The sequence below is a fragment of the Hemitrygon akajei genome, chromosome 20 (genome assembly GCF_048418815.1).
Source record: "Hemitrygon akajei chromosome 20, sHemAka1.3, whole genome shotgun sequence".
NCBI lineage: Eukaryota > Metazoa > Chordata > Chondrichthyes > Myliobatiformes > Dasyatidae > Hemitrygon > Hemitrygon akajei.
This window is the reverse complement of record NC_133143.1, coordinates 11,969,448-11,996,127: the sequence shown is the minus strand read 5'-3', so window position 1 is coordinate 11,996,127 and position 26,680 is coordinate 11,969,448. Positions and strand designations below refer to the sequence as shown.

At 42.7% G+C, this 26,680-nt stretch overlaps 1 protein-coding gene and 1 pseudogene across 3 annotated transcripts in view; one reads left to right on the top strand and one right to left on the bottom strand.

The window, feature by feature from the left end:
* ripk1l (receptor (TNFRSF)-interacting serine-threonine kinase 1, like) overlaps positions 1 to 26,680 on the top strand; it is a 97,650-nt gene that overhangs the window by 15,361 nt on the left and 55,609 nt on the right. Inside the window, exons 3-4 of one of the 3 annotated variants that reach the window (XM_073073050.1) lie at positions 17,153 to 17,253; positions 17,399 to 17,506. The gene's annotated coding sequence lies outside the window, so the exon portion shown is untranslated. Of the gene's footprint in view, positions 1 to 14,082; positions 14,178 to 17,152; positions 17,254 to 17,398; positions 17,507 to 26,680 lie in introns of those variants that run through there. The other 2 variants (XM_073073053.1, XM_073073052.1) reach the window with 2 other exon arrangements.
* On the bottom strand, positions 9,385 to 12,034 carry LOC140714005 (WD40 repeat-containing protein SMU1 pseudogene; annotated as a pseudogene).

The window sequence follows — 26,680 nt, the reverse complement described above, 5'->3', positions numbered from 1 at the left end:
GTGGGAGCCCAGAATTCCGGGGGGAACGTAGACCCTGTGTGCCCTTTCGAGCTCAGGCGGGTTCGGAAGCAAATCTTTCCCGAATATCTCACAGAGAAACTTGGCGAAAAACTTCACAATTGATCCCTGTTTGGTGGCCTCTGGCAACCCAAGAATTCGAAGATTACAGCGTCTGCTGCGATTTTCGAGATCCACCATTTTGGAAAGGAGTATGTTATATTTTTCCTCTAGGCTGGAACAGAGAGTCTCCAAGTATCGAACATGACTTTCTAAATCTTCAGAAGTCGAATGGATGCGAGATAAGTGTTCAGCATGTTCGTCCATTCTATCGTTGATCCGATCCAGTTTGGCTTCCAGCTGTTTGAAAGCGGTTCTAAATTCCTTTAAAATTTCGTCTCGGAGCAGTTCGAGCGCAGCCAGGGTCTCAGCCGAGAGAGCCGGAACTTCCTTTCTCCCGGATTTAGAACTCTTGCTAGACATTGTAAGGTAGATGTGTTCACAGGCAAGTAAAAGAAACCAAAAAAGTTCCTAACTAATGTTTAAAAAAATGGAGACATTTAGTGCAAAGATAGCGACAATAACGGAACAAAAGTTCGGAGCAGCTAAGCAATCGCCATCTTACCGGAAGTCCTCGTTTGCCTTTTTCAATTTTCTCCATCTTTTACATTGCAGCTCATCCTGTTGACTGCAATTTTGCCCTATCAACAGCTTCTCCTCACTACACATTGCCTCCGTTTGTAAACCAGCTACCTCATCTTCAGCATCATTATCACCCTTTCCTACAATACTTCTTGCATTGAAATATATACAGCTCAGGACACTAGTCACACCATTCTCAAACTTTTGATTCCAAACTTTGTCAGAGGTTCTACTAACATCTGCCTCCACAACCTTGCCACTAAGCATTCTGGCACTTTGGTTCCCATCCCCCTGCAACTCTAGCTTAAACCCCACTAGGATATTAGTCCCCCTCTCATTCAGGTGCAAACCATCCCTTCTGTACTGGTTCCACCTTTCCTGGAAGGCAACCCAATGATCCAAAAATCTTATGCCCGCCCTTTTACACCAACTCCTTAGCCATGTATTAAACTGTATAATCTTCCTAGTTCTAGCCTCACTAGCATGCAGCATGGGTAGCAGTCCTGAGATCACACTGCTGGAGGTCCTACCTTTTAACTTGGCACCCAACTCCCTGAACTCCCTTTGCAGAATTTCACGCTCGTCCTACCTGTGTAATTGGTACCTACGTGCACTACGACTTCTGCCTCTTCATCCTTCTACTGAGGACTCAATCTGAGATATCCCAGACCCTGGTACCTGGGAGGCAATATGCCATCCAGGAATCTCGTTCTCGCCCACAGAACCTCCTGTTTGTTCCGCTAACTGATGAATCCCCTATCACCATTGCATGCCTCATTTCCCCCCTTCCCTTCTGAATCACAGAAATAGTGCCCGAGACCCGATCACCATGACTTTCCTCTCTTGGGTCATCCCCTCCCGACAGTATCCAAAGTGGTATATCTGTTGTAGAAAGGGATGGCCACAGGGGTACTCTGCACTGATTCCTTAACCCCTTTCCCCCTCCTGTCTCCCAGTTTCCTGTGCCCTGCACCTTGGATGTAACTACCTCTTTGTATGTCCCATCAATCACCCCCTTAGCCACCCAAATGATCTGGAGTTCATCCAGCTCCAACTCTGTAATGTAGATTGTAGAAGCTGCATCTGGATGCATTCATCAGGAACACTGCCTTCCCAAATCCTGCGAGAGGAGCATTCAACTATCCTAACTGGCATCTGTACTGTTCTAGCTGAGCAGATGTAAAGAAGAGAAGAGAATTTTGAGATTTTCTTTGCTTTCTCTTCGCTGAAGCCTCAAAGAGCTAAAGCCTCAAGATCACCATTCTATGTCCACTCAGATGATGTCTGCTGCGCTTGCTGCTGCCTTCCTTTAATTTGCTCTTGCTAATCAATCCCAAAGGCCAGTTGGCTGCTGGTCAAATCTCTTTATCGCTGCAGCAACCCGCTGCTGCCTTTTGTACTCAGTCAATGGATTAGATTGAAATCTCCTCCTCTCAAAACATCCAATATCTGGATTTAATAGCCTTATAGCGCTTTCCAGAAGGGAGCTGTTGTAAAAGGCTGCTTGCTGGGTGGGTGGTGTCCATAGTAGTTTTTCTTGCCAGCTTCTTTGTCCTGGACATGACTTGCGATGATGGTAGACTGCAGCCAATGACTTTTTTTCCTGTCCTAACAGGCCGCTGTAGTTTTTAGACAATAGACAATAGGTGCAGAAGTAGACCATTCGGCCCTTCGAGCCTGCACCGCCATTTTGAGATCATGGCTGATTATCTACTATCAATACCCAGTTCCTGCCTTGTCCTCATATCCCTTGATTCCCTTATCCATAAGATACCTATCTAGCTCCTTCTTGAAAGCATCCAGAGAATTGGCCTCCACTACCTTCCGAGGCAGTGCATTCCAGACCCCCACAACTCTCTGGGAGAAGAAGTTTTTCCTTAACTCTGTCCTAAATGACCTACCCCTTATTCTCAAACCATGCCCTCTGGTACTGGACTCTCCCAGCATCTGGAACATATTTCCTGCCTCTATCTTGTCCAATCCCTTAATAATCTTATATGTTTCAATCAGATCCCCTCTCAATCTCCTTAATTCCAGCGTGTACAAGCCCAGTCTCTCTAACCTCTCTGCGTAAGACAGTCCAGACATCCCAGGAATTAACCTTAATGAATCTACGCTGCACTTCCTTTACAGCCAGGATGTCCTTCCTTAACCCTGGAGACCAAAACTGTACACAATACTCCAGGTGTGGTCTCACCAGGGCTCTGTACAAATGCAAGAGGATTTCCTTGCTCTTGTACTCAATTCCCTTTGTAATAAAGGCCAACATTCTATTAGCCTTCTTCACTGCCTGCTGCACTTGCTCATTCACCTTCAGTGACTGATGAACAAGGACTCTGAGATCTCTTTGTATTTCTCCCTTACCCAACTCTACACTGTTCAGATAATAATCTGCCTTCCTGCTCTTACTCCCAAAGTGGATAACCTCACACTTATTCACATTAAACGTCATCTGTGAGTATCTGCCCACTCACCCAGCCTATCCAAGTCACCCTGAATTCTCCTAACATCCTCATCACATGTTACACTGCCACCCAGCTTAGTATCATCAGCAAATTTGCTGATGTTATTTTCTATGCCTTCATCCAAATCGTTAACGTAAATGGTAAACAGCTGTGGTCCCAATACCGAGCCCTGTGGCACCCCACTAATCACCACCTGCCATTCCGAGAAACACCCATTCACCACTACCCTTTGCTTTCTATCTGCCAACCAGTTTTCTATCCATATCAATGCCTTCCCCCCGATGCCCTGAGCTTTGATTTTACCCACCAATCTTCTATGTGGGACCTTAGCAAATGCCTTCTGAAAATCGAGGTACACTACATCCACTGGATCTCCCCCGTCTAACTTCCTGGTTACATCCTCAAAAAACTCCACCAGATTAGTCAAGCATGATTTACCCTTGGTAAATCCATGCTGGCTCAGCCCAATCCTATCACTGCTATCTAGATATGCCACTATTTCATCCTTAATAATGGACTCTAGCATCTTTCCCACCACCGATGTCAGGCTGACAGGTTGATAGTTCTCTGTTTTCTCCCTCCCTCCTTTCTTAAAAAGTGGGATAACATTAGCCATTCTCCAATCCTCAGGAACTTATCCTGAATCTAAGGAACATTGGAAAATGATTACCAATGCATCCGCAATTTCCAGGGCCACCTCCTTTAGTACCCTAGGGTGCAGACCATCTGGACCTGGGGATTTGTCAGCCTTCAGTCCCATCAGTCTTCTCATCACCGTTTCCTTCCCAATGTCAATCTGTTTCATTTCCTCTGTTACCCTATGTCCTTGGCCCATCCATACATCTGGGAGATTGCTTGTGTCTTCCTTAGTGAAAACAGATCTAAAGTACTCATTAAATTCTTCTGCCATTTCTCTGTTTCCCATAACAATTTCACCCAATTCATTCTTCAAGGGCCCAACATTGTTCTTAACTATCTTCTTTCTCTTCACATGCCAAAAAAAAAAGGCTTTTGCTTTCTTCCTTTATATTCCTGGCTAGCTTGCGTTCGTACCTCATTTTTTCTCTCCGTATCGTCTTTTTAGATAAGTTCTGTTGTTCCTTAAAAACTTCCCAATCATCTGTCCTCCCACTCACCTTAGCTCTGTCATACTTCCTTTTTTTTTAATGCTATGCAGTCTCTGACTTCCTTTGTCAACCACTGAGGCCCCTTTCCCCCCTTTGAATCCTTCCTTATCTGGGGGATGAACTGATTTTGCACCTTGTGCATTATTCCCAAGAATACCTGCCATTGCTGTTCCACTGTCTTTTCTGCTAGGCTATCTGTCCAGTCAACTTTGGCTAGCTCCTCCCTCATGGCTCCATAGTTTCCCCTGTTCATCTTGTTACATTCCCCAGTAACCGGGTAATTTACCAGCAAAGATAGATGGGTCCGCTGAAGCCTGGTGCTACTATTTTCAAACGTTTTTATTTATAAAGGGGCACAAACGTATGGTTAATACAAAACATTCAGATCATATACGTCGTCACAACTCAATCTAAAGCACAGGTATAGTAATAATCAATCAGAAATAAGCTCTATCGTTGTCTAGGGGTAATGTAGATATATATTGTTTGCTGGATATCTAAAAGTCTTTTGTGGTCACTGCAGTTCCACCAGCTGCCATCGTTGTGGTGTCGCGTTGGTGCACTTTTGTTAGAAAGAGAGAGAGAGATGGGATGAAACAGTTACCCGACAGGTTTTCCAACCTGGAGGAGTTCGGTTTGTCAGAGCCTCGTTGGGGGAATGAACGCTCATCTGTGGCCTCCCCTGTAGCTAAGCCGTTCTTCCGTTGTGGGGTCGCCAATCCCAGGCAAGGAAAAGACGCACACGAACCCCACCACCGGCTGTCGCTATCAAAACACTGTCGCATGATTTCTAGCGTGTCTTCTGGTGCGTCTCTGGCCCCGCCTCGGCAGCCCACCTTTTATCTTCCTCACGGGATCAGCGGTGTCAATCTCTCTCTCAACCAGCCCATGTTACCCGAGGGCTTTACACGTGGTCTTCATGAGACAATAGTCATAGTCACTTTATTCTGCTTCCCGGGGGAACATGGTCTTCCGCACGTCTCCCTCTCTCTTCCATTTTCCTGTGTCTATTCAGCACGTCTCTCCCCCTCTTGGGTCATTTGACCCCCCCCCTTGACTAGGGCTCTTGCGATTCTCACAAAGGAGGGGGCTGGGGTCATAACAATCTGCAACACTGGCACCTCCGAGCTGCCCTTATCCTTCTCAAATTGCAGATAAAAGCTTATCTTATTGTGATCACTACCTCCTAATGGCTCCTTTACTGCGAGATCGCTTATCAAATCCTGTTCATTACATAACACTAAATCCAGAATAGTCTTGTCCCTGGTCAGCTCTCATACAAGCTGTTCCAAGAATGCATCCCGTAGGCACTGTACAAACTCCCTATCCTGTGGTCCAGCACCAACCTGATTCTCCCAGTTCACCTGCATGTTGAAATCCCCCATAACTACTGCGACATTACCTTTGCCACATGCCAATGTTAACTCCCTATTCAACTTGCACCCAATATCCATACTACTGTTTGGTGGCCTGTAGACAACACCCATTTGGGTCCTTTTGCCCTTGCTGTTCCTCAGTTCTATCCACACAGACTTTACTTCTCCTGACCCTATGTCCCCCCTTGCAAAGGACTAAATCTCATTCCTCACCAACAGGGCCACCCCACCCCCTCTGCCCACATTTCTGTCCCTATGATAGCACGTATACCCTTGTACATTCATTTCCCAGGTCTGATCTCCCTGCAGCCATGTCACCGTTATCCCAACAACATCATAGTTACCCATTCGCACCTGGGCTTCAAGCTCATCCGCCTTATTTCTGACACTTCGTGCATTCAGATATAGAATTTTTAGCCCATTTCTCCTCTCTCTGTTTGAATCGCTGCCTATTGTGCTTAACCCAGCTCCCCGAACTCTCATCGGGCTATACGCCCCTAGAATTTTGTTGTCCTTCCAAAATTTACTTATTCTTTCAACACATTTAACTCCATGTTCCGTCAGACCATCCCTCTGTACATGAGTCCTCCTTATCACTTGTTCCGCCCCACCTTCCTCTACTACACACTTAATATTCCGGAACCGTGTAGTCCCCACCTGTCCTTTATTCTTCCTCTCGCTATCCTCTCTCACATTCTGGATCCCCGCCCCCTGCAAATTTAGTTTAAACCCCCCCCAAGAAGCACTAGCAAACTTCCCTGCAAGAATGTTAGTAGCGCTCCAGTTCAGGTGTAAACCGTCCCTTCGGAACAGATCCCACCTTCCCTGGAACAAAGCCCAATTATCTACAAACCTGAAGCCCTCCCTCCTGCACCATCCTCTCAGCCACGTATTAATCTTTATAATCCTCCTGTTCCTTGCCTCACTCGCACGTGGCACAGTTAGCAATCCTGAGATTGTTACCCTGGAGGTCCTGCTCTTCAGCTTTGCACCTAACTCCCTACGCAGGACCCCCTCACTCATCCTACCCACGTCATTGGTCCCTACATGGACCACAACATCTGGATTCTTGCCCTCCCTCTCGAGAATAACCTGCACCCGATGAGAAATCAGTGAGAAAAGAGTAGCTAACGTTTTGGGCTGAGACCCTTCATCAGGAATGGGGGGGGGGGGGGAAGAGAGGGCCGAAGCCCAGTAATAGAGATAGGGGAGGGGGTAGGGCCTAGAGGCACCAGGTGGAAAACCAATCAGAGGAAAGATAAAGGGGGGAGGGGATAAGCATGAAAGAACTGTAGAGATAAAGAAGCAGAAAATTGAAAGGGGAGGGAAAGCTCTTTTATGCTTGCCCCCTCCCCCCTTTATCTTTCCTCTGATTGGTTTTCCACCTGGCGCCTCTAGGCCCTACCCCCTCCCCTATCTCTATTACTGGGCTTCAGCCCTCTATCTCCCCCCCCCCCCCCATTCCTGATGAAGGGTCTCGGCCCGAAACGTTAGCTACTCTTTTCTCACGGATGCTGCCTGACCCGCTGAGTTTTTCCAGCGTTGTGTACGTATTCTTTGATCCACAGCATCTGCAGTTGTATTTTTGTGTTTTTTTTTCTAAAGTTGATATGCGTTTCTACGGTTTTGATAGCATTCATCTCCAGGTCTGATTGCACAAGGACTTCTTGGTGGTACTTGGATTTGTCACCTCTTGTGATTAGTCCTATGATAAGTGGTGCCTTCTGCAAACTTTATCAGTTTATTCGATGGATTACTGGAAACACAGTCATTGGTGTATAGAGAAAATATAAGAAGGGAATGAACACACTCTATGGAGCATCAGTGCTGAGTGAGTGGAATGTGGAGATGTGCTTTGCCTGGTCTCACATACCGCTTCCTGTCAGAGAGGAAGTTTCTGATCCACCTGCAGATGAGACTGGTACTTTAAGTTTGGTAAGTTTCTCTTGCAGAAGCTCAGGGATAATGGTAATGAAGGTTGAACTGAAGTTGACAGAGAATCCTAACATATGTACCAGGGAGTCAAGGTGCTGTGGTGTGAAGTCCAGAATGTTGTATTACTGTCGGTGTATGTGAGGAGGGGGCTGTTGAGTTACTGCACAGGACACAGAAGCTACAGAAAGTTGTAAAATTAGTCAGCTCCATCTTGGGTACTGGCCTCCCTAGTATCCCAAGACATCTTCAAGGAGTGGTGTCTCAGAAAACTGTTGTCCATTATTAGGGACCCCCATCACCCAGGACATGCCCACTTCTCATTGTTACCGTCATGAAGAAGGTACAGAAGCCTAAAGGCACTCACCCAGCTGTTAAGGAACAGCTTCTTCCCCTCTGCCATCTGATTTCTAAATAGACATTGAGCCCATGAAACCTCACTTTTTTATATATTATTTCTGATATTGCACTATTTTTAATCTAATTGTTTAACATACATGTATATATTTACTGTAATTGATTTAAATGTTTTATTTTTTCCCCTTTGATATTATCATGCATTGTATTGTAGTACTGCTGCTAAATTAATAAATTGCATGACACATGCCTGTGATAATAAACCTGATTCTGATAAACTGCCAGCTCTGTAGCTGAACTGCAGTGGACCTAGACATTTCTGAGTTATGGATTAGAGAAATTACATGACCAGCCTTTCAAAAGTCGACATTATGATTGAGTACAACTGACGTATTGTCATTGAGTCCAGTCATCTTTGATTTTTTGGGGGAATTATAACAGATTTCTTGAAACATGCTGGAACAATATATAGTTTAAGAAACTGATTAAAAATGTCTGTGAAAACTATAGGCAACTGTTAGTATAGTTTGAGGATGGCAGGAGAGACAGTCAAGGCCAGCAGCTTTCCTGATAGTTTGCTTCCTGAACAGCTTCCTCACCTCCACTTCATTGAGAACAAAGAGTGTGGGCAACACACACAAAATGCCAGAGGAACTCAGCAGGCCAGGCAGCATCTATGGAAAACAAAGTAGTCAATGTTTTGAGCCGAAACACTTTGACAAGACCGTTTCTTTTGAAACATGGACTGTACTTTTTTTGCATAGATGCTGCCTGGCCTGCTGAGTTCTCCAACATTTTGTGTGTGTTGCTCGGATTTCCAGCATCTGCAGATTTTCTCTTGTTTGTGAAAGGATGTGGGGCATTGGTGATGTGGCTAAATGAGCACCTTCAGTCTTTGAAATGTGATCTGAGAGTCAAATTTGTAATAGACTCATTTAACCAGTTTGGGAGATGGGCGTCATCGGTAGGGGTGGGGTGGTGCGGTGCCTTCTTTGTGTTGTTGATAATGGTCTAGCATAACAGTCATTTGCAGATAACTGGTTTTGCAGTTTGACTGAATATTGCTATTTGGCAGCTCTGTTTGCCATCCCCAGCTTGTAATTAGCCTTTTTAAACTCTTCTTTATCTCCAGTCTTATAGGCTACCTCCTTCTCCAGACACAGCTAGGCTGCGTTGAAGCAGGGTTTATTATTACTGAAGCTGATAATTGTTTCAGTAGTGATCATTTATCTTCACAAAAGCTGATATAGGAGGTAACTGTATCAGTGTATTTATCAATGCTGTTGGAACTGGTCTTAAAAATGTTCCAATCAATACTATCATAGCAGTCTCAACATCTCTGTGGCAATTATCAGACCATATTTTAATAGTTTTATTGGTGGGCAGTACATATGTTGAAATTTGCTCATTTTTTAAAGATATTTTGTTGAACCTAGTATCCTACGCAGTAACATTACAGCTAAATGGACAGGAGACAAAATCAAGTTCTTAAGGTTTCCACAGCTTAAGACCATCTTCACTGTAGGTTCCAATTAGATTCTGGTGTGGATGGTGAGCAATTCCAATAACATCTTTCTCATGAACCGTCAATGTTGTTTCCGGCTTTCCAGTCACTGTACTAAAACAGTAAAGCACACAATCTTCACCAACACAGTAGATCCATTCGCCACGAGGAGAAAGGCAGCAGCACACAAAATCACCTCCCTCTCTTTTACCAGAACTGAAGCTCCTCACAATCTGTCCTGGCATGTTAATGATGACCACCGTATTTGATCAGTTACACTATGAAATGTTCAGGGTTCTTCAGCAATAGGTGTACACTGTTTACTGTGATATCAGTACCAGCAGAGCTTCCCAATGACTTAAATGTATTTACACATTCTGTTGTCTTCACGTTCCAGATCTTTACACTGCCATCAAAGGATGCACTGAGAATGTAATGTCCAACTTGTGTAAAAGTCACTTCATTAACAAATGATGTGTGACCTCTGAACTCCTTCAATGTTTTTCCAGACTTTAGACCATGAATCCAGATTGTTTGATCAAAAGATGTGCTGAGAATCTCACTGCTGTCTTTGGAGAAACTGAGACGGGTCACTCCCTTACCGTGAACACGTTCAAATTGGTGTAGGCGCTAACCACTCTGTATCTTCCACACCTTAATCCTGTGCTCCTGTTGCTAACATTTCAGTGTCATGACTGAAACACATGCAAAGGACTGCATCATCTATCATCATGAAGTTATCATGTGCTTGGTATTTCAGATCCTTTCTAATTTTGCCAGTAGTGAAGTTCCATACTTAGATAAAGCCATCGACAGAACCTGTAACCAAATACTGGCCATCTGGGGAGAACCGAGCATACTCCACGTGGGACTTCTGCCCAAACTTGATATGCCTGCTGAGTTGAGTGGGAAATTTCTCCTCCTCTACATCTTTCACAGCTGCTTTTCCTCTGAACAAATCAGTTGTCATACTGGGGGGGGGGGGGGGGGGCGGAAGACCCTAATGCTGCTGCCATTTTAATGCCTGACCCAACAAAGCCATGAGACGTGAGGGGGGCACCACACTGACTTCGCCTGCCAATGCCTAAGCGATGGCTGCTCTCTGGTTCTCTTTACTGCTGCCATCTTAGTGAACTCTTCTATTTGTGCCAATCACTCTTTAATTCAATTTAAAATTGTACATTGTTACTATTTGACAAAGGAGAGACTGTCTAAAATGTGTTGATAGTCAGTATGACAGATGTAACACTGAGGCAGCCACATTGACACATATGTTCTGGTTGTGTTCTGTATTGAAACATTTTTTGGAAGTCTATTTTCTCTACAATTTCTAAAGTTTTAAAAGTTAATTTACAACCTAATAAATTGACAGTTTTATTTGGTATAATCCCTCAATATATTCATGGTATTTCTCCATCAGACCAATATGTAATTGCATTTGTTGCATTATTGACCAGAAGGACTATTCTGTTGAAATGGAAAGATGCTTCTGCTCCTACTTTGATACAATAGTTTTCTCAGGTGATGTTACGTCTTAGTTTGGAGAAAATCAGAAGTCAAACTTTTGATCCTCAATTTGATTTTGAGAAAAGGTGGGGTTCATATCTGATTTGAGTTAATTAATATGGTTTCCTTACGATTTTTCTTTTAAGTGGATTTGAGTTGGCAGATTGATTTAGTTAGTAGGGGTTCTTTTTTTTCCTTTTTCAAAAAATATATTCTTAACACTTTATTTTCTCATTATTGATATATTGCTTAGCTTTGTTAATCAGTTATTTGCTAATTTAGTTCCTTATTGTACATAATGACATATTGACTTAATGTATCTTTTTTGTTAATAATAATAAAGATTTTTAAATGAAATTTGCTCATCTTTGATGACATAGCCACTGTCATGCCTTCTTTGTAATTGCATTACCATTTTGGGCCTATGATAGATCTGACACGTTGATGCCCAGGAAAATGAAGCTGCTCCCTCAATGAGTACTGCTGCCCGTTCTCCCACCTTCCTTGCCTGAAGTTCACAATCAGTTCCTTGGTCCAATTGATGCTGACTTCATTGCTGTTGTTGCAATACTGCTAAACCAGCCGAGCTGTCTAGATCTTCCTCATCACCATTTGAGATTCTGCCACTGGAAATTGTCATTTGTGAATTTATAGTTGGTGTTTGAGCTGCTCCTAGCCATAGTCACAAATAGAGAGATAGTAGAGCAGTGAGCTAAGCACGCATTCTTGAGGCGCACCTTTGTTCATTGTCAGTGAGGAGATGTTATTTCCGATCCACACTGACTATGGTTTCCCTATGAGCAAGTCAAGGATCCGGTTATAGGGAGTGGTACAGAAGAACAGGTTTTGAAGCTTGTAGATTACTGCTGAGAGGATGACTATGTTGAACACTGAGTTGTAATTAATAAGCAGCAAGCTGATGTAGATATTGCTGTTTTCCCATTGGTCCAAGTGATGAATCACCAAGGTTGCATCTACTGTAGACTTATTGTGGTGGTAGGCAATTTGCAGTGCGTCCAAGCAGGAGTTAAATTTCGCCATGACCAACCTCTCAAAGCACTTCATCACATTAGGTGTGAGTATTACTGGGTGGTAGTTTTTGAAGTACCTCATCTTGCTCTTGGCCATCAGTATGATTGATGCTGTTTTGAAGCAGGTGAGAACCTCCTTCTGAAGTTTGTGAGATTGAAGATGATAATGGGTGGTGGAATAACCAAAGGAGGAAGAGGTGGAGGGAGGGGTATAGTCTAGTGTGAGAATAGCAGACAGAACAAGGAAATGGGATTTCTCTGACAGTTGTCACAGACAATGGGTTGTAGGGGGCATCCATCTATCTTGTAAGAAAATGAGGTCTGATCACTGGCCTCTGTGCTTGAGGTCTAATGAAAGTATTCCTACTCTTCTCTACACATCACATGTACCTTCCTAAAACTCAGGACTTGCTTTCCAGAGTAAAACCAAGTCAAAGATGGAGACCAACACACACAAAATGGTGGAAGAACTCAGCAGGCCAGGCAGCATCTATGGGGAAAAAATGCAGTTGACATTTCAGACTGAAAAGGTTTCCTGCTCAACTGTATTTGATTTCAGTAAGATCTGGAATTGAGTGGATTAGAGCAAACCTTCCTGCATGTATAGGCTTTTGTCCCTATTTAAGTACACTCTCCAGTTACCAATTCAATAATCCAAGGTAAAACTGTTCATCAGTAAATGTGAAGCGCCATCAATAATTCTGAACAGTTAAGGATGCAAGAGACCAAAGTTTAAACTATATTGCTTTTAAACATAATCACTTACTGCCATGTTCATGGAGCTCTTTGCCACACTTCCTGAAAGCAGCAACTTCCCAAGGCCCCCCAGAAAGGGTAGTGCTTCTAGAATTATTGACACATAGTGAAAGGTTGCTTTAAAAAAAGGGGGAGAAATGATGTAGGAGGCTGCCTCGGAGGAAAGAAAAAAGCAAAATAGGAAGAGCCAATAGACGATAAATGAATCTTTGGGGTTGTGGGAAGAGACAGGTGAAAGTTTTGCATGGGAACAAAGTTTAAAATATTGGAAATGTACAGAGACTTTCCAATGCTGGGTTGTAAACACAAAGTACATTGCAGATGCTGTGGTCAAATCAACACGTACAAACAAGCTGGATGAACTCAGCAGGTCGAGCAGCATCTGTCAAAACGAGCAATCAACATTTCGGGCCAAGATCCTTCGTCGGGACTGAAGAAGGAGGGGGCAGGGGCCCTATGAAAAAGGTGGGGGGGAGGGGGAAGGTGCAGGTGAACAACCAATCAGAGGAAAGATCAAGGGGTGGGGGAGGGGATAGGCAGGAGAGGTAAAGAAGGAATGTAAGGGGAAAGCATTATGGGTAGTAGAAGAAGGCAGAGTCATGAGAGGTGATAGGCAGCTAGAAGAGGAGGCAGAGTGAAAGTGTGATAGGGGAAGGGAAAGGGAGGGAATTACTAGAAGTTGGAGAATTTGATGTTCATACCAAGGGGCTGGAGACTGGTATATGAGATGTTGCTCCTCCAGCCTAAGTTTGGCCTCATCATGGTAGTAGAGGGGGCCATGTATGGACATATCCGAATGGGAATGTGAAGGAGAGTTGAAGTGGGTGGCAACCGGGAGATCCTGTCTGTTGTGGCGGACGGAGCGGAGATGCTCGACGAAGCGGTCCCCCAATCTGCGTTGGGTCTCGCCGATGTAGAGGGGGCTGCACCGGGATGCAATAGATGACCCCAACAGACTCACAAGTGAAGTGTTGCCTCATCTGGAAGGACTGTTTGAGGCCCTGAATAGTGGTAAGAGAGGAGGTGTAGGGACAGGTGTAGCACTTATGCTTGCAGGGATAATGCTGGGTTGAGTGGAGTGGGATTCTAGACAGTATCATGTTTGAGTATTTTATCTACAGCAATGTTAGAATCAGGTATGAGAACTGGTGTATGTCGTCAGGCTCACATTGGGTTTGGAATGAATGCAATCGGGTTGGATTTTAATAAAGGTAACCTTGTATGTGTAGCAAAAACTTATTCCATCCATTCAAGTTAAACACGTTTTAAGAAAGTAAGGTCTCCTGGTTCAAGCTGCTGGTAGAACATACTTAACCAGAAGGCGGAAGATGGGGATCAGGCGCCGGCGGACTTTGCGGAGAGAGGCGGGGCTGGTGTATAAGGGAATTTCCGAAGGCGGGGCGAATTGTTAAAGCGGTTTCCGGAGAGCAGAATTGAGACTAAGTCCCGAGTAATTTTCGTGAAGCCCGAGTCGGTGCGGACGGGTAAGGCCAGGGCCTCGATTGGGGGTTGTGATCTTTCGGGTGGTGTTGCAGAAGATGCCGGGATTTCAGACGGCGGGGCTCGGCTATGCTGCTGTGCTTGTTGCTTTTTTTTCCGGTGCGGAAATGGCGATTAAAGAAGTTTAGGGAAAACTTATATCTAGAGGAAGTACTAGTGGTGTGAGGAATAGCGGGCCACAGACAGTCCGGTCTGTGTTCCCCCACCGATGAAATTTCCACACGTGAGGCTAGAATTCATAATCTCTGGCTCATTAAGTTGGTGATAAACCCAATCTTCTGTGTGGGTTGGGAGTGGAGGCAGTCTGCCTCTTTAGGTAGCCATTTCTCACCTGTTACTGGGATCAAGGAGTAGTAGGGATTGTGATTAAAGTGAAGAAGAAATCAAAGAAAATGGTATTAAGAAACATTTTGAGGTAGTTGATGATTATTTAGATTTAGGCTATCTGTAATCCAAGGATATAGTTAAAGAGATGGTTCTTGTTGATCAAAATAAAGTGTAGGAGAGGGGCAGGAATAGTTGCCCTCTGGGAAACTTTCAAATTCTTTATCTTTTGGGTTCAATGGTTTATATTTTTGTATTCTCAGAAATTCATGGCAGAGTGTTTGGGAGTTAATGCTTCCTCTGCCTTGGATTTGAAGAAATGAGTGGCACAGAATAAGGAATCGAATATTCAGAACAGAGTTGAGCATACAGTTGTTTTGTCAAGAGGGCATTTTGGAAATTTCTGTTCACGGACTGTGAAGGTTCAGTTGCTCATTGTGTTCATACTGGAGATGGATAGATTTTTAGAGAGTAAGGGAATTAAGGAATTAGAGATTAAATCAATAAAATAGCACCATTATGAAAGATTCAAAGTTGAATGGCTGTATAGAAAATGAATGGCCCAATAACCTTCTACTGGCATGAGTTATATAAATATGTTTTTGATCTTCTCTGAGATGTTGATTTATTGTGCATAGAACAAAAATATCAAATGTAATGGAAGATGGAAAGAACTAAATAAACCAAATATGTTAGAATAAGTGGAGACAGTGGAAAAGATGGGAATAAAATGTAACAGGTTAAAATGTATAAATGGACCAAGTGATACTCCACAATTTTATACATAGATGAAATGCATCCAGAACAAGTTCAGAATTGGAATGGGATTTGTTTTCACTGATATACAGTACTGTGCTAAACTCTTAGGCGCATATATGTAGCTAGGGTGCCCAAGACATTTTGTACAGTGTTGTACTAATTATATGTACTGTACTTTCCTGCTGCTGCAGAAATCAACAAATTTCATGACGTACGTGAGTGATGTTAAACCTGATTCTGAAATGGATCTCTATTGTGGATTGGGAGTGGGAAGGGAGCAGGGAGAAGGGAATCGTGATTGTGAAAAGTAGAAGGGAGAGGGGAGGGAGCAGAAAGCACTGGAGAGATATTTTATAGTGATCAATTAAACCAATTGTTTGTAATCAAATGATATTACCTGGTATCTCAGGGCTGGGTGTGTCTGCGCCTGTACTGCCACCTGTCCTGCACTCCGGCCACCAGATTTACAAACTTGTTCTCTGCTCCATGTTGACAAATCGGTACTGTGCAAAGATCTTGAGCACCATAGCTATATATATGTGCCTAATATTTTAGCATAGTACTGTATGTTGTGAAATGTATTGTTTTTGTGGCAGCAGTGCAGGACAAAAAAACTACAGGTTATAATTAAAGAAATGGTGCAAAGGAGGAATAGTGAATTAGTGTTCAGGAGTCTGATGGCAGAGGGGAGAAGCTGTTCCTGAAATATTGAGTGTGCATCCCTTGGCTCCTGTATCTTCTCCCTGATAGTGGTAATGAAAACATGTCCCAGATGGTGAGGGTCCTTTAATGATAGATGCCTCATTCTTGAGGCACTGCCTTTTGAAGATGTCCTCAATGGCAGTCAAGAGGCTTGTAGCTGTGATGAAGCTGGCTGAGTCTACAACCCTCTGCAGCCTCTTTCAGTCCTGTGCTTTGGAGCACTCATACCAGGAGTGATGCAACCAGTGTAGAATGCTCTCCATGGTACATGTGTAGAAATTTGCTGGCGTGCAAATTTCCTCAAACTCCTAAGGAAGTAGAGCTGCTGGAGTGTTGTTGCATCAATATAGTTGGCTCAGGATCAGTCCTCTGATGTGCTGATGCCCAGGAAATTAAAGCTGCTCACCCTTTCTACCACTGACCCCTCAGTGAGGATTAGGGTGTGTTCTCCCGATTTCTCCTTCTTGAAATCCACAATGAATTCCTTGGTCTTGTGCATGCAGTACCCTGCTTGATACACCATCAGGCTTTGATGCTTTATGAGGTTTTATTTGTACCATAGAGGTGGTACAGGAGCCTAAAGACACACACTGAATGTTTTAGAAAAGCTTCTTCCCCTCCACCATCAAATTTCTGAATGCACATTGAACCCATGAACACTAACTCACTCTTTTTATTCTCTTTTTGCATTACTTATTTTTAAAATACACTGCTTATTGTAATTTATTGTTTTATTGTGTATTGCAATGTGCTGCTGCTGTAAAACAACAAATTTCATGATACATGCCAGTGATATTAAAGCTGATTCTCAATTGCGAATACTTTCATCAGTAGACCTGCAGTTTCTTTTTATTTTATTTTTGAGATACTGCATAGTAACATGCACTTCTGGCCCATTGAACTAATGGTGCCTAATTAATTGTGACCTACTAACCGGTATGTCTTTGGAATGTGGGAGGAAACTGGAGCATCTGGAGAAAACCCACTCAGACATGGATGAATGTACAAACTCTTTACAGATAGCGGCAGAACTGAACCCTGGTCACTGGCACTGTAATAGCATTAGGCTAACCACTACACTGCTATTTAACTATTTATTATCTATTAAAGTTCAAGGTACATTTATTACAAAGTATATATACATTATTCACCTTTGAGATTCGTCTACTTGCAGGCAACTACAAAACAGAGGCTCAAAAGAACCCATTTAAAAAAGACTGCCATACAACCATTGTGCAGAGAGGGAGAAAAAAACAAATCGTGCAAGCAATAAAAGTAAGTAAATAACAGTCAGGTTGAAAGGAATTAAGGGAAAACTTTGCCTTTATTCCAAAATAACATGGGCAAAAACCTGGAGTATTCAATATTTAGTTGTTAGTCCAGGAAATTTTACAGATTAAAATGTTCTTTTGGTTTTCAGATTAGCTGCATCAGATCAAGAAGGGAATTTAAGAGTGGTCTTTACCTACAACGTGCACATCCTGAAAGTTAATAAATGTATTGGAAAATAACAAGGTTTAACTTGGAGGTTGGAAAGAACTTGATTTGTAATTATTGCACTGCTTAGCTTAAAACATGGAATATAATTTTCTTCATGCATATATTTGCCTTGAAATATTTCCTATTATTTTAGCTGAGGTGTCAGATCTTAAATAGTAATTGTGAACATATTTTAAAATGTTTATTCTATGTTATAACATGGCCTAATTTCAATGTTAACACATTTAGAAACAACCAAATAATTATTGGGGAGAGGAAAGGTGGGAATAGAGAAGGAAGTGACAGATTTGTTGTAAATGGCAAAAAGTGCACTTGATCTACATGGAACCCCCTAATCACTAAGTTTTTCAACACTATGATCACTTTGATCACTTGGTACAAAAATTAACTTTTTTGTTCATTGATGGTTTAACTTTTCATTTTAGCCTACATCCTTGGAATCTTTTTACATATATAAATTGAGTTCTGGGTGGCAATTTAGCCAGTGTATTTGACTAAGAAATGACTGATGGAAGGAATCAAAAATAGTGCAAATGGATATGTAAAACTGGGTTAATGTGATATGAGAGTAGAATGGGAAATGGTGGGGGGAGAGATTACCAAAGTTGGAGAAGTTGATGTTCATGCCATTAGGTTGAAGGCTACTCAGACAGAATACAGAATATGAGGTGTTGCTCCTCCAAACTGAGTCCAGCCTCATCACGGACAGTAGGTTTGTCAGAATGGGTAGCCAACGGGTGATCTTGCTTTTCGCAGTGGTCTCACAAGTGTTGGAAAGTCAGCAGGTCAAGCAGCACCTTTGGAAAGAGAATCAATTAATGTTTTAGATGAGGACCATAGAGAAATGTATTAGACTAGATAGAGGGTGTGATGGGTGGATAAAAAGGAATTTTTTGATAGAAATAAATCAATGTGGTAGGTGGGATCAGATTAAGCTAATTTTGTGTAATTTGTTGCTAATGGGTTACTGGCATATTGCAATATGCTCAGAGGCCAGATGACATATATAGCTGGATAGCAGACAAAAGTAGTTTAAATAGATAGGACAAAAGAGCATGCACACCAAAGTTAGCACATTCAGTATTGAATCTGGAAGTTTTCAATGTGCCGAGATGAAAGATGAGGCTTTCTTTCTCAAGCTTTCATTGGGTCTCATCAAACCAGTGCAGAAGGCCAAGACAGAGATCAGAGTTAAGGTTTACTCGTTACAGCAGATGCTTCATAACAAATGAAACAGACTTCTCATTCCTGCATTTCTTTTGCTGTGATTTTGTAAAGTTGATTTACAATCCTTTTGTCATTTCTGATCGTGAGATCGATAATGAGATTTTTGACAGGAAATTAAAGCAAGTGAAGAAGAAACCATAATAAAACATGAGAAAAGTTTAATATATGTCGTTATCTAAATCTGCAAAGAGGAGGATATTGTCAGCAGACTGTGGTAACTACAGAGAGGTTCATAAACAGCAACTGTCATGATACTCAACTACTTTCGCTCATTAGCTGAAGAGTTGCTCCCAGAATCTGTCATTCTCCATATATGGACACAGTGGACATGATATTCATTTCCTTCAATTTAAGGAAAAGTGCAGTGAGAGCTATTAATTACCACATGTGGCCTTTCTCTATGTCATTATAGCCTTTGTTCATCAAACTGGAGGGGACTGTGGAAAATATTTCCACAGAAATTCATTTCATCTTGTGTTTGCTTTGTGATAGCATGCAAGCCATGATCCCATCCACTGAATCTTCAATAGTGCCAATCTCAGTACAGACTGGCATATGTACAGTGTGTATATATATATATTTTTTAAATAACAAGCATATAATTTTTCAAAATATTGTTATATCCTAATTGTTGCTTTGCTGCAATTCACTTCCACCTGACTTCCTGAACGACAAATGGGAAATTGTTCAACTTATAGAATCTCTGTAGCCGCTATTCATTTTATTTATTGAGCTATGGCACGGAGTAGTCCCTTCCAGGCCTTTGAGCCATGCCACCCAGCATTCCCCTGATTTAATCACGGAGCAATATACAATGACCAATTAACCTACTAACCAGTACGTCTTTGGATTGTGGGAGGAAACCAGAGCACTCGGAGGGAACCGACACAGTCACGGGGAGAACATACAAACTCCTTACAGGCAGCAACTGGAATTGAACCTGGGCTGTCTGTACTGTAATGTGCTGTGCTAACCACTATGCTACTGGGCTGCTCCATTGAAGTATACAAGAATGAATCTGACATTTGCAAGGCAACTGTCCTCTACTAGCTTGCTCTTATTGTATAACACTACACTCTAACACTGGAGATTGACAAGATGCTGACACTTCACATATGTTGGGATCCATGGGTAGGGTGGGCATGTATTACCTCTCAAGATGGGAATGGGGCCTGAGCCTCTAGAATCCAATTGCTGCAGTTTGTCCAGTGAAATTAACTTCCACAGTGGGATTAAAGAGTTTCAAGAATTTAGATACTTAAGTAGAAGTATTGGCAATATATTTACAAGCCCCAATAATGTGATCAAGAGTGAAAAGTCAGGTGATGGGTTCATGAAATCCAGATTGAGGTTTCAATGGTTTTGTGGATAGAATCCTATTTGAATGCACTACTACAACAAAAACAAGTTTTTAAAATGTATCAAGGTACCTACAGGAGTGTTGTCAAGCGAAGTTAGTTGTTGACTCACTAAAAGAGATCTTGTGTCATGTGACCACAAGCCTAATCAAAGGGAAATGCTATGTGTCTTAAAGGAGGTTTGAAGATGAGTGAAGGAATTCCAAAGCTTTGGGTCTCAACAGCCAAAGCCACAGCTAGTGATGAATTAAGTTTTTGCTTTGCAAGAGACAAGAAATTGAAGAGCACGAGAGGTTTAGAAAATAAGAAGATAGCAACCGGAATGGCCCACTTGGCTTCTCAAACCTGTCCTGATGTCTAATATCACTGGCATATGTTGTGAAGTCTGTCATTTTTGCTTATCTACCCAAGCCGCTTGTTGTCTATGCCAGTTCCCCATGGTTCTCAATTTTCAGAACATTTATATCCTAATACTTTTAAGTTTTTATAGTAATCAGCCTTTGCAATCTTCTGGTCTGGAGAATTTCAAAGATTACCCACTGTCTGCAAGAAGAAATTTCAAAGTACGATGGTTTTAAATGAGCACCCGTAATCTTATAGTTGTGTCCCTCATTCAAGATTTTCCCACTAATAGAAGCATCTTAACATACACACACAAAATGCTGGTTGAATGCAGCAGGCCAGGCAGCGTCTATAGAAAGAAGTACAGTTGATGTTTCAGGCCAAGACCCTTCGTCAGGACTAACTGAAAGAAAAGATAGTAAGAGATTTGAAAGGGGGAGGAGAAAACCTGAAATGATAGGGGAAGACAGGAGGGGAAGGAGCTGGAAAGTTGATTGGCAAAAGGGATACACAGCTGGAGAAGGGAAAGGATCATGGGACGGGAGGCCTAGGGAGAAAGAAAGGGAGAGGAGAGCACCAGAGGGAGATGGAGAACAGGCAAGGAGTAATTGTGAGAGGGGCAGAGAGAGAAGGGGGGGGGGGTAATAAATAAATAAGGGATGGGGTAAGAAGAGGCTGAAGGAACAACACCTTATATTCCGTCTGGGTAGCCTCCAATCTGATGGCATGAACATTGATTCTTCTAACTTCCGTTAATTCCCCTTCTCCCCTTCTTACCCCATCCCTTATTTATTTATTCCCCCCTTCTATCTCTGCCCCTCTCACAATTACTCCTTGCCTGTTCTCCATCTCCCTCTGGTGTTCCACTCCCCCTTTCTTTCTCCCTAGGCCTCCCGCCCCATGATCCTTTCCCTTCTCCAGCTCTGTATCCCTTTTGCTAATCAACTTTCCAGCTCCTTCCCCTCCTGTCTTCTCCTATCATTTTGGATATCCCCCTCCCACTTTCAAATCTCTTACTATCTTTTTCAGTTAGTCCTGACGAAGGGTCTCAGCCCAAAATGTCAACTGTACTTCTTCCTGTAGATGCTGCCTGGCCTGCTGCGTTCCACTGGCACTTTGTGTGTGTTGCTTGAATTTCCAGCATCTGTAGATTTCCTTGTGTTAGCATCTTAACATTACAGTTTTCAATAAGATCATCCCTCATTCTTCTAAATTTCACATGAATGTAGATCTAAATTCTTTAGTCACTAGTGTTAGGACAGCCCTTTCAACCCAGCAATTCACTTGGTGAATCTCACTTGTACTACCTCTAACATCAGCATTTCCTTACAATAAGGAGATAAAAACTGTACACAGTACTCCAGCTCTAGCCTCGCTGTGTACTGTAGATTGCATACATAAGAAGGGGTGAGAACACGGAGGGATTTGCAAACCAAGGTTGAGGATTTTGCATTTTAAGTTCCCAGTGGATCTCTTGTATATTGAAACTTCCTGTGTTTCCTACGTACTAATAGCAGCTATTAGTACCTCCATTCCTCAGCTGTCTTGGATGTTCAATATCAAACATCAACAACAAGATGACTATATAGGTTTACATGACCATGTTTTTCCCGACTATATTGCTTTAAATAAAATCTTGTTGGGAATTCAGAAGAAACCTATTCCATGATGAGTAAGAAGAACGTGGAACTTTCTATCATAAGAAGAGGTTGAAATAGAATATATAAATTGGAAGATTGGAATGGTGTGTAAAATTAATCATTTCCCCTATTGTCGAGCTTGTACTCAAAGAAAGTTCCCTTCAGAGTGTTTGCAGATTTCTTTTCAGTTTAAGTATTAATATTACACCAAACATTGCAGTTTTGTTAAACTTGGTGAACCTACAGGAAGATTTGAAAGAACAAATGTTACTTTATCTTTCTGGTAGGCAGAAGGTAGCTGAGATCCTGGAAGATGAGCTACAGTTTTACCATAACTGACTGCCTGGACATAGAACTCTCAGTAAAATCTGAGATCATACAATTCTAAACAGAAAATTGCCTCCAATGAGTGTCTCACACCCTTATTAACCACCCTAATAACTTGAGCTGAAACTTTAAGAGATCTATGGACGTGAACCTCAAGATCCTTCTGTTTCTGGACACTGTTTTGCCAATACCTTGTATTCTGTCTTCGAGATCGACCTTCAAAAGTGAATCACATCACACTGTTCTGGAATGAGTTCAGTCTACCACTTTTCAGCCCAGCTCTGCATCATGTCAATGTCCCATAGTTACACATGACAACCTTCTACATTATCCACCATACCAACCTTCGTGTTATCTACAAACATACTAACCCACCCTTCTACTTTCTCAATCAAGTCATTTCTAAAAATCACAAATTGCAGAAGTCTCAGTTCAGATCCCTACGGAACACCACTGGTCATCGTCTTTCAGGTAAAATATGCTCCATCTACTATCGCCCTCTACCTCTGCGGGCAAGCCAATTCCAAATCTACACAATCAAGTTTCCATGGATCCCAATTTTCTGAATGACCCTTGGGGAACCTTGCTGAATTCCTTACTAAAATCCATTTACACTACATCCTCTGCTTTCTTCAACATGTTTTGTCCCTTCCTCAAAGAATTTATTCAGGCTAGTGAGACCCCTCAAAGCCATGTTGACTCTCCCTAATCAGACTATGTTTCTCCAAAAACTTGTAAACTCTGTCTCTAAGAATCTTCTCCAATAGTTGCATATCGGCATAGAAACATTGAAATCTACAGCACATTACAAGCCCTTTGGCCCGCAATACTGTGCCGACCATGTAACCTAGAATATGCCTAGAATTACCCTACCGCATGGCCCTCTATTTTTCTAAGCTCTATTTTATCTAAGAGTCTCTTAAAAGACCCTATTGTATCCACCTCCACCACTGTCGCTGGCAGTGCATTCCATGTACCAACTACTCTCTGTGTGGAAAAACTTACCCCTGACATACCCTCTGTACCTACTTCCAATCTCCTTAAAACTATGCCCCCTTGTGTTAGTCATTTCAGCCCTGGGGGAAAAAACCTCTGGCTATCCACACGATCAATGCCTCTTATACACCTCTATCAGGTCACCTCTCATCCTCTCGCTCCAAGGAGAAAAGGCCAAGTTCATTCAACTTATTCTCATAAGGCATGCTCTTCAATCTAGACAAAATCCTTGTAAATCTCTTCTGCACTCTTTCTACAGTATCCACATCCTTCCTGTAGTGAGGTTACCAGAACTGAACACAGTACTCCAAGTGTGGACTGACTAAGATCTTGTACAACTGATGTAAGATTATAGAGACTACCGTCTCTAATTTGCCGAGTTATCCTGGGAAGTGCCAGTGAGTCTTATGTCAGTAGAGAAGGTGGTGATGAGCTACCATTCTTGAACTGTTGTGGTGAAGGTATTCCCACTGTGCTTTAGTTAAGTAGTTCCAGCATCAATAAAGGTTAATAATTCTGAGTGCTGAGGTAGTGTATCACCATTTGCTCTCACCTTTCTTGAGGGCAGAGTTAAGATGTTATAGGCTACTGCTGGAGTAGCCTAGGCGTATTTTTGCACAGTACACTTTGCTGCCTTACTGGTTGAAGGTATGAATGGTATTTCATCCTCTGGCACGCCAAAGGTTTAAAAAGGAGAGGAAGTTTTCAACGGTTATTTAAATCGCAGCAAGAGGCAGAGAGGGAAGAGGTAAAAGAAGCTCGGAGAGAAGCTTTTTTCAACTGATCGCGGCAAAGAGGCTAGACTGCGCAGGTGCGTGAAAGTCGCCCGTGAGGCAGCAAGAGAATTTTAAAAGCGAGCAGAGGCTGAGTACGAGCTTCACTCCAGGTGAGGTAAGCTCCTTTAATTAATCTAATTAGCTTTGGGGTAGGTAATGGAGGCAGCAGTTAGGGCAGTTGAGTGCTCCGTTTGCAGTATGTGGGAAGTCAGGGCGAGCACTGTTGTCCCTGATGATTACACCTGCAAAAGGTGCATCCAGCTGCAGCTCCTGACAAACCGTGTTAGGGAGCTGGAGCTGGGTGAACTTCGGATCATTCGGGAGGCAGAGGCAGAAATAGACAGGAGTTTCAGGGAGATAGTCACCCCTAGGAGTCAGGAGACAGGTAGTTGGGTGACTGTCAGGAGAGGGAAGGGGAATAGACAGGAAGAGCAGAGCACCCCTGTGGCCATTCCCAACAACAGTAAGTATATCGCTTTGGATACTGTTGGTGGGGACAACCTACCAGGGACAAGTTGCAGTGGTTGCGTCTCTGGCACCGAGACTGGACCCTCAGCTCAGAAGGGAAGGAGGGAAAAGAGGAGAGCAGAAGTGATAGGGGATTCGATAGTTAGGGGGACAGATAGGAGGTTCTGTGGAAGAGAGCAAGAATCCCGGATGGTCTGGTGCCAGGGTCCGCGATATCTCGGATCGAGTTCTCAGTATTCTCAAGAGCGAGGGTGAGCAGCCGGATGTCGTGGTCCATGTAGGGACCAATGACGTGGGTAGGAAGAGTGAGGAGGTCCTGAAAGGTGAGCTTAAGGAGCTAGGTGCCAAGTTAAAGGACAGGACCTCCAGGATAGCAATCTCAGGATTACCACCAGTGCCCCGTGCAGGTGGGTTTAGAAATAGTAAGATAGTGCAGATCAACACGTGGCTGAAGACATGGTGCAGGAGGGAGGGCTTCAGATTTATAGATAATTGGGCAGTTCTCCAGGGAAGGTGGGACGGTTTACATCTGAACTGGAGGGGGACAAATATTCTTGCAGGTAGGTTTGCGAGAGAGGCTCCAGTGGATTTAAACTAGATACGAGGGGGGAGGGGAATCAGAGTGTAGGAACAGATGTATAGGAGAAGGAAGAAAAAGACAGTAAAGTTCTTTGTACTGTTAAAGATAAACAGAGAGGAAGAGGTGGAGAATTTCTTAAATGCATTTATTTTAATGCTAGGAGCATTGTAAGAAAGGTGAATGAGCTTAGAGCATGGATTGATACCTGGAAATATGATGTTGTAGCTATTAGTGAAACATGGTTGCACAAGGGGTGTGATTGGCAACTGAATATTCCTGGATTTCGTTGCTTCAGGTGTGATAGAATCGGAGGGACAAGAGGGGGAGGTGTTGCGTTGCTTGTCTGAGAAAATATTACAGCGGTGCTCTGGCAGGATAGATCAGAGGGCTCGTCTAGGGAGACTATTTGGGTGGAATTGAGGAATGGGAAAGGTGTAGTAACACTTATAGAGGTGTATTATAGACCACCTAATGGGGAGCGAAAATTGGAGGAGCAAATTTGCAAGGAGATGGCAGATATTTGTAGTAAGCACAGGGTTGTGATTGTAGGAGATTTTAATTTTCCACACATAGACTGGGAAGCCCATACTGTAAAAGGGATGGATGGTTTGGAGTTTATAAAACGTGTGCAGGATAGTTTTTTGCAGCAATACATAGAGTTACCAAATAGAGAAGGGGCAGTGTTGGATCTCCTGTTAGGGAATGAGATAGGTCAGGTGACGAAGGTATGTGTTGAGGAGCACTTCGGGTCCAGTGATCACAATGCCATTAGTTTCAATATAATTATGGAGAAGGATAGGACTGGACCCAGGGTTGAGATTTTTGATTGGAGAAAGGCTAACTTTAAGGAGATACGAAAGGATTTAGAAGGAGTGGATTGGGACAATTTGTTTTATGGGAAGGATGTGGTAGAGAAATGGATGTCATTTAAAGGTGAAATTTTGAGGGTGCAGAATCTTTATGTTCCTGTTAGGTTGAAAGGAAAGGTTAAAAGTTTGAGAGAGCCATGGTTTTCAAGGGATATTGGAAACTTGGTTTGGAAAAAGAGAGATATCTACAATAAATATAGGCAGCATGGAGTAAATGAGGTGCTCGAGGAATACAAAGAATGTAAGAAGAATCTTAATAAAGAAATTAGAAAAGTTAAAAGAAGATAAGAGGTTGTTTTGGCAAGTAAGGAGAAAATAAATCCGAAGGGTTTCTACAGTTATATTAATAGCAAAAGGATAGTGAGGGATAAAATTGGTCCTTTAGAGAATCAGAGTGGACAGCTATGTGTGGAGCCAAAAGAGATGGGGGAGAGTTTGAACAATTTCTTTTCTTTGGTATTCACTAAGGAGAAGGATATTGATTTGTGTAAGGTAAGGGAAACAAGTAGGGAAGTTATGGAAACTATGACGAATAAAGAGGAGGTTTTTTAAGGAATATAAAAGTGGATAAATCTCCGGGTCCTGACAGGATATTCCCTAGGATCTTGAGGGAGGTTAG